This window comes from Triticum dicoccoides, chromosome 2A, assembly GCF_002162155.2.
Source record: "Triticum dicoccoides isolate Atlit2015 ecotype Zavitan chromosome 2A, WEW_v2.0, whole genome shotgun sequence".
Classification (NCBI taxonomy): Eukaryota; Viridiplantae; Streptophyta; class Magnoliopsida; order Poales; family Poaceae; genus Triticum; species Triticum dicoccoides.
The window spans coordinates 621,799,147-621,808,450 of NC_041382.1; positions in this window are offsets into that span (position 1 = coordinate 621,799,147).

Sequence of the window (9,304 nt, forward strand, 5' to 3'; positions counted from 1 at the left end):
CTTGTTTTTGAGTTTTACAAAAAAGGAATACCAAACAGAGTCCAATTGACATGCCAATTTTTGATGATTTTTTATGGACCAAAAGAAGCCCCCGGAGTAAAATAGTTGGGCCAGAAGAGTCCCGAGCCGTCCACGAGGGTGAAGGGCGCGCCCTACCCCCTGGGCGCGCCCCCCTATCTCGTGGACGACTCGAAGACCCCCTGACTTGTCCCCGGCGCCAAAAATTCCTATAAATACAGAAGCCCCCGAAAAGAAACCTAGATCGGGAGTTTCGCTGCCGAAAGCCTCTGTAGCAACCAAAAACCAATCGGGGCCCTGTTACGGCACCTTGCCGGAGGGTGATACATCTCCAACGTATCTATAATTTTTGATTGTTCCATGCTATTATAGTACCAACCTTGGATGTCTTATATGCATTTATGTGCTATTTTATATGATTTTTGGGACTAGCCTATTAACCTAGAGCCCAGTGCAAATTTCTATTTTTTCCTTGTTTTTGAGTTTTACACAAAAAGAATACCAAACGGATTCCAATTGACGTGCCAATTTTTGATGATTTTTGATGGACCAAAAGAAGCCCCCGGAGTAAAATAGTTGGGCCAGAAGAGTCCCGAGCCGTCCATGAGATAGGAGGGCGAGCCCAGGGGGGTAGGGCGCGCCCTCCACCCTCATGGACGACTCGGAAACCCCCCTGACGTGATACCGACACCAAACATTCCTATAAATACAGAAACCTCCACAACATAACCTAGATCGGGAGTTCCGCCCCGCAAGCCTCTGTAGCCATCGAAAACCAATCTAGACCCGTTCCGGCACCCTGCCGGAGTGGGGAATCCCTCTTTGGTGGCCATCTTCATCATCCTGGCGCTCTCCATGACTATGAGGGAGTAGTTCACCCTCGGGGCTGAGGGTATGTACCAGTAGCTATGTGTTTGATCTCTCTCTCTCTCTCTCGTGTTCTTGATTCGGCACGATCTTGATGTATCGCAAGCTTTGCTATTATAGTTGGATCCTATGATGTTTCTCCCCCTCTACTCTCTTGTAATGGATTGAGTTTTCCCTTTGAAGTTATCTTATCGGATTGAGTCTTTAAGGATTTGAGAAAACTTGATGTATGTATTGCATGTGCTTATCTGTGGTGACAATGGGATATCATGTGATCCACTTGATGTATGTTTTGGTGATCAACTTGCAAGTTTTGTCACCTCATGAACTTATGCATAGGGGTTGGCACACGTTTTCGTCTTGACTCTCTGGTAGAAACTTTGGGGCACTCTTTGAAGTTCTTTGTGTTGGTTGAATAGATGAATCTGAGATTGTGTGATGCATATCGTATAATCATACCCACAGATACTTGAGGTGACATTGGAGTATCTAGGTGACATTAGGGTTTTGGTTGATTTGTGTCTTAAAGTGTTATTCTAGTATAAACTCTACGATAGATTGAACGGAAATAATAGCTTCATGTTATTTTACTATGGAATCTTTTATAGATAGATCAGAAAGAATAACTTTGAGGTGGTTTTGTACCCTACAACAATCTCTTCGTTTCTTCTCTGCTATTAATGACTTTGGAGTGACTCTTTGTTGCATGTTGAGGGATAGTTATATGATCCAATTATGTTATTATTGTTGAGAGAACTTGCACTAGTGAAAGTATGAACCCTAGGCCTTGTTTCAACGCATTGCAATACCGTTTGTGCTCACTTTTATCATTAGTTACCTTTCTGTTTTTATATTTTCATATTACAAAAACCTATATCTACCATCCATATTGCACTTGTATCACCATCTCTTCACTGAACTAGTGCACCTATACAATTTACCATTGTATTGGGTGTGTTGGGGACACAAGAGACTCTTTGTTATTTGGTTGCAGGGTTGTTTGAGAGAGACCATCTTCATCCTATGCCTCCCATAGATTGATAAACCTTAGGTTATCCACTTGAGGGAAATTTGCTACTGTCCTACAAACCTCTGCACTTGGAGGCCCAACAACGACTACAAGAAGAAGGTTGTGTAGTAGACATCAAGCTCTTTTATGGCGCCATTGCCGGGGAGGTTAGCGCTTGAAAGAATATCTTTAGATCTTGCAATCGAATCTTTTAGTTTCTTGTTTTATCACTAGTTTAGTCTATAAATGAAAACTACATAAAAATGGAATTAAGGTTGCCTCATATGCTTCATCTTTTTAATGTCTTTCATGAAAATAAGGATTCCGATAATTGTGCCAAAGTGTTAGAAGAAGAATGTATTAAAATGTTTGGTACTAAATCTTTAGATGATGAGCATGATTGCAATGTTATTAGTACGAATTCTTTGAATATCCATGATGCTAATGATATGCAAAGCCACAAGCTTGGGGATGCTATGTTTGATGAAGATGATATTTTTTTACCCCATGTTTTGATGAGCAAATTTATTTTGATGATAGCATGCCTCCTATTTATGATGATAATATTGATGAAAGTGGGTTTGGAAGAGTGCAAAATTTAGGAAGTAATGATCCCACTATTTTTGAGGGTTTTGAATCTTATTGTGATAATTATGAAAGTGGGTTTGGAGAGGTCGTGACTTTAGTTAATGTTAATCCCACTATTTTGGAAGAGTGTCAACTTTGCATACATGTGGATCGTGTTAAGAATATGTTTTGTGATAGATATATTGTTGAATTTTCTTATGATCCTACATGTAATTATTATGAGGGAGGAACATATGCTTGTAGGAATTGCAATAATATCAAGTTTCCTCTCTATGTGTTGAAAATCTTGAAGTTATCCTTGTTTTACCTTCCTATGCAAGTTGATTCTTGTTCCCACAAGTTGTTTGCTCACAAAATCCCTATGCATAGGAAGTGGGTTAGACTTAAATGTGCTAGTCATATTCTTCATGATGCTCTCTGCATGTTACAATTCTTATCTTTTATGTGAGCATAATTGAAATCATCATGCCTAGCTAGGGGCATTAAACGATAACGCTTGTTGGGAGGCAACCCAATTTTATTTTTGTTCTTTGCTTGTTGCTCCTTTTTGGTACTAAATAATTCATCTAGCTGTTTAGATGTGGTTTTATGTTTTAATTAGTGTTTGTGCGAAGTAGAACCTTTGGGAAGACTTGGATGAAGTCTTTGCGATCTTGCTGTAAAAAAACAGAAACTTTTGCGCTCACGAGATTAGCTGCCATGTTTTACTGGAGAGTGCGTTTAGGTTGATTATTTTTGAAGATGATTAATAGAAAAATTCCTCACGTCCACCAATTTATTTCAGAATTTTTGGAGTGACATAAGTATTCGAAACCTACAGATTACTACATACTGTTCTGTTTTTGACAGATTCTGTTTTCTATGTGTTGTTTGCTTATTTTTATGAATCTATGAGTAGTATCGGAGGTTATGAACCATAGAGAAGTAGTAATACATTAGATATTACACCAATATGAATTTATAATGAGTTCACAACAGTACCAAAAGTGGTGATTTATTTTCTTATACTAATGGAGCTTACGGGTTTTCTGTTGAGTTTTGTGTTGTGAAGTTTTCAAGTTTTGGGTAAAGATTCGATGCACTATGGAACAAGGAGTGGCAAGAGCCTAAGCTTGGGGATGCCCAAGGAACCCCAAGGAAATATTCAAGGACAACCAAGAGCCTAAGCTTGGGGATGCCTCGGATGGCATCCCCTCTTTCATCTTTGTTCATCGGTAACATTACTTGGAGCTATATTTTCATTCACCACATGATATGTGTTTTGCTTGGAGCGTCATTTTATTTTATTTTGTTTTGCTTGTTGTTTGAATAAAATACCAACATATGAAATTCTTAAATGTTAGAGAGTCTTCACATAGTTGCACAATTATTCGACTACTCATTGATCTTCACTTATATCTTATGGATTAGTTTGTCGTTTGCTCTAGTGCTTCACTTATATCTTTTTAGAGAATGGCAGTGATTTTATTGTGAAGAAATAGATGAACTCTCATGATTCACTTATATTATTTTGAGAGTCTCTTAGAACAGAATGGTAATTTTCTTTGGTTATTAAATTAGTCCTAATATGATGCATCCAAGAGGGATATAATAAAAACTTTCATATAAAGTGCATTGAATACTATGAGAAGTTTGATACTTGATGATTGTTTTGAGATATGAAGATGGTGATATTAGAGTCATGCTAGTTGAGTAGTTGTGAATTTGAGAGATACTTGTGTTAAAGTTTGTGATTCCCGTAACATGCACGTATGGTGAACCGTTATGTGATGAAGTCAGAGCATGATTTATTTATTGATTGTCTTCCTTATGAGTGGCGGCTGGGGACGAGCGATGGTCTTTTCCTACCAATCTATCCCCTAGGAGCATGTGCGTAGTACTTTGTTTCGATAACTAATAGATTTTTGCAATAAGTATGTGAGTTCTTCATGACTAATGTTGAGTCCATGGATTATACGCACTCTCACCCTTCCACCATTGCTAGCCTCTCTAATACCGTGCACCTTTCGCCGGTATCATACACCCACCATATACCTTCCTCAAAACAGCCACCATACCTACCTATTATGGCATTTCCATAGCCATTCTGACATATATTTCCATGCAAATTTCCACCGTTCCATTTATTATGACACGCTTCATCATTGTCATATTGCTTTGCATGATCATGTAGTTGACATCGTATTTGTGGCAAAGCCACCATTCATAATTCTTTCATACATTTCACTCATGAGTCATTGCACATCCCGGTACACCACCGGAGGCATTCACATAGTCATATTTTGTTCTAAGTATCGAGTTGTAATTCTTGAGCTGTAAGTAAATAAAAGTGTGATGATCATCATTATTAGAGCAGTGTCCCATGTGAGGAAAGGATGATGGAGACTATGATTCCCCCACAAGTCGGGAGGAGACTCCGGACGAAAAATAAAAAAAGGAAAAAAAGAGAAAAGGCCCAAATATAAAAAAAGAAAAAGAGAGAGAAAAAGAGAGAAGGGACAATGCTACTACCCTTTTACCACACTTGTGCTTCAAAGTAGCACCATGACCTTCATGATAGAGAGTATCATATGTTGTCACTTTCATATACTAGTGGGTATCTTTCATTATAGAACTTGGCTTGTATATTCCAATGATGGGCTTCCTCAAAATGCCCTAGGTCTTCGTGAGCAAGCGAGTTGGATGCACACCCACTTAGTTTATTTTTGAGCTTTCATACACTTATAGCTCTAGTGCATCTGTTGCATGGCAATCCCTACTCACTCACATTCATATCTATTGATGGGCATCTCCATAGCCCGTTGATACACCTAGTTGATGTGAGACTATCTTCTCCTTTTTATCTTCTCCACAACCGCCATTCTATTCCACCTATAGTGCTATGTCCATGGCTCACGCTCATGTATTGCATGAAGATTGAAAAAGTTTGAGAACATCCAAAGTATGAAACAATTGCTTGGCTTGTCATCGGGATTGTGCATGATTTAAATATTTTGTGTGATGAAGATAGAGCATAGCCAGACTATATGATTTTGTAGGGATAATTTTCTTTGGCCATTTTATTTTGAGAAGACATAATTGCTTTTTAGAATGCTTGAAGTATTATTATTTTTTATGTCAATATTAAACTTTTGTCTTGAATCTTTCTGATCTGAATATTCTTGCCACAATAAAGAGAATTACATGGATAATTATGTTAGGTAGCATTCCACATCAAAAATTCTGTTTTTATCATTTACCTACTCGAGGACAAGCAGGAATTAAGCTTGGGGATGCTTGATACGTCTCCCACATATCTATAATTTTTTATTGTTACATGCTATTATATTATCAACCTTGGATGTTTTATATGCATGTATATGCTATTTTATATGATTTTTGGGACTAACCTATTAACCTAGAACCCAGTGCCAGTTTCTGTTTTTTCCTTGTTTTTGAGTTTTACAGAAAAGGAATACCTCCAATTGGCGTGCCAATTTTTGATGATTTTTGATGGACCAAAAGAAGCCCCCGGAGTAAAATAGTTGGGCCAGAAGAGTCCTGAGCCGTCCATGAGATAGGAGGGCGAGCCCAGGGGGTAGGGTGCGCCCTCCACCCTCGTGGACAACTCGGAGACCCCCCTGACGTGAGACCGATGCCAAAAATTCCTATAAATACAGAAACCTCCAGAACATAACCTGGATTGGGAGTTCCACCGCCGCGAGCCTCTATAGCCACCGAAAACAAATCTAGACCCGTTCCGGCACCCTGCCGGAGTGGGGAATCCCTCTCCGGTGGCCATCTTCATCATCCCGGCGCTCTCCATGACTATGAGGGAGTAGTTCACCCTTGGGGCTGAGGGTATGTACCAGTAGCTATGTGTTTGATCTCTCTCTCTCTCTCGTGTTCTTGATTCGGCACGATCTTGATGTATCATGAGCTTTGCTATTATAGTTGGATCTTATGATGTTTCTCCCCCTCTACTCTCTTGTAATGTCTTGAGTTTTCCCTTTGAAGTTATCTTATCGGATTGAGTCTTTAAGGATTTGAGAACACTTGATGTATGTCTTGCATGTGTTATCTGTGGTGACAATGGGATATCACGTGATCCACTTGATGTATGTTTTGGTGACCAACTTGTGAGTTTTGTCACCTCGTGAACTTATGCATAGGGGTTGGCACACGTTTTCGTCTTGACTCTCCGGTAGAAACTTTGGGGCACTCTTTGAAGTTCTTTGTGTTGGTTGAATAGATCAATCTGAGATTGTGTGATGCATATCATATAATCATACCCACGGATACTTGAGGTGACATTGGAGTATCTAGGTGACATTATGGTTTTGGTTGATTTGTGTCTTAAGGTGTTATTCTAGTACGAACTCTAGGATAGATTGAACGGAAAGAATAGCTTCATGTTATTTTACTACGGACTCTTGAATAGATAGATCAGAAAGAATAACTTTGAGGTGGTTTTGTACCCTACAACAATCTCTTCATTTGTTCTCCGCTATTAGTGACTTTGGAGTGACTCTTTGTTGCATGTTGAGGGATAGTTATATAATCCAATTATGTTATTATTGTTCAGAGAACTTGCACTAGTGAAAGTATGAACCCTAGGCCTTGTTTCAACGCATTGCAATACCGTTTGTGCTCACTTTTATCGTTATTATCTTTCTGTTTTTATATTTTCAGATTACAAAAACCTATATCTACCATACATATTGCACTTGTATCACCATCTCTTCGCTGAACTAGTGCACCTATACGATTTAGCATTGTATTGGGTGTGTTGGGGACACAAGAGACTCTGTTATTTGGTTGCAGGGTTGTTTGAGAGAGACCATCTTCATCCTACGCATCCCACGGATTGATAAACCTTAGGTCATCCACTCGAGGGAAATTTGCTACTGTCCTACAAACCTCTGCACTTAGAGGCCCAACAATGTCTACAAGAAGAAGGTTGTGTAGTAGACATCAGAGGGGGGATCCCTCACCGGTGCCCATCTTCATCATCTCGGCGCTCTCCATGACGAGGAGGGAGTAGTTCACCCTCGGGGCTGAGGGTATGTACCAGTAGCTATGTGTTTGATATCTCTCTCTCTCTCTCTCGTGTTCTTGATTTGGCACGATCTTGATGTACCGCGAGCTTTTCTACTATAGATGGATATTATGATGTTTCTCCCCCTCTACTCTCTTGTGATGGATTGAGTTTTCCCTTTGAAGTTATCTTATCGGATTGGGTCTTTAAGGATTTGAGAACACTTGATGTATGTCTTGCATGTGCTTATCTGTGGTGACAATGGGATATTCACGTGATCTACTTGATGTATGTTTTGGTGATCAACTTGCGGGTTCAGTGACCTTGTGAACTTATGCATAGGGGTTGGCACACGTTTTCGTTTTGACTCTCCGGTAGAAACTTTGGGGTGCTCTTTGAAGTTATTTGTGTTCGTTGAATAGATGAATCTGAGATTGAGTGATGCATATCGTATAATCATACCCACAGATACTTGAGGTGACATTGGAGTATCTAGGTGACATTAGGGTTTTGGTTGATTTGTGTCTTAAGGTCTTATTGTAGTATGAACTCTATGATAGATCGAACGGAAAGAATAGCTTCGTGTTATTTTACTACGGACTCTTGAATAGATCGATCAGAAAGGATAACTTTGAGGTGGTTTTGTACCCTACAATAATCTCTCCGTTTGTTCTCCGCTATTAGTGACTTTGGAGTGACTCTTTGTTGCATGTTGATGGATAGTTACATGATCCAATTATGTTATTATTGTTGAGAGAGCTTGCACTAGTGAAAGTATGAACCCTAGGCCTTGTTTCCTAGCATTGCAATACCGTTTGTGCTCACTTTTATCATTAGTTACCTTGCTGTTTTTATATTTTTCATATTACAAAAACCTATATCAACCATCCATATTGCACTTGTATCACCATCTCTTCACCAAACTAGTGCACCTATACAATTTATCATTGTATTCGGTGTGTTGGGGACACAAGAGACTCTTTGCTATTTGGTTGCAGGGTTGTTTGAGAGAGACCATCTTCATCCTACGCCTCCCACGGATTGATAAACCTTAGGTCATCCACTTGAGGGAAATTTGCTACTATACTACAAACCTCTGCACTTGGAGGCCCAACAACGTCTACAAGAAGAAGGTTGTGTAGTATACATCAAGCTCTTTTCTGACGCCTTTGCTGGGGAGGTGAGTGCTTGAAGGTATATCTTTAGATCTTGCAATTGAATCTTTTAGTTTCTTGTTTTATCACTAGTTTAGTTTATAAAAGAAAACTACAAAAAATGGAATTGAGGGTGCCTCATATGCTTCATCTTTTTAATATCTTTCATGAAAATAAGGATTCCGGTAATTGTGCCAAAATGTTAGGAGAAGAATGCATTAAAATGTTTGGCACTAAATCTTTGAATGATGAGCATGATTGCAATGTTATTAGTATGGACTCTTCGAAAATCCATAGTACTAATGATGATTGCCCTTGTCGTGATGAAAATGTCTCTTATAAGCATGTCAACTTTTGTGGAGTACATAGAGTCTGCAAGTACACACCAAATAGGGAAGATAGATTTTGCAAGAGGCATAAGTATTTAGAAACTAAATGGTTGCAAGAAAGGCTAGATGTTTGTGCTGAAAATTTAAATTTTCTTAGCCATCCTTGTGAACTTTGCAATGAACGTGGTCATTTAAATATCCAATGCAAATTGTTTCATCATCGATTCGTGTCCAAAAATTGTGATGACTTGATTTCCCTTGCACATCATAATGAACTTATTTTGCTTGTGGTTATGAAGAAATGAAACGTATAACTAAGGAT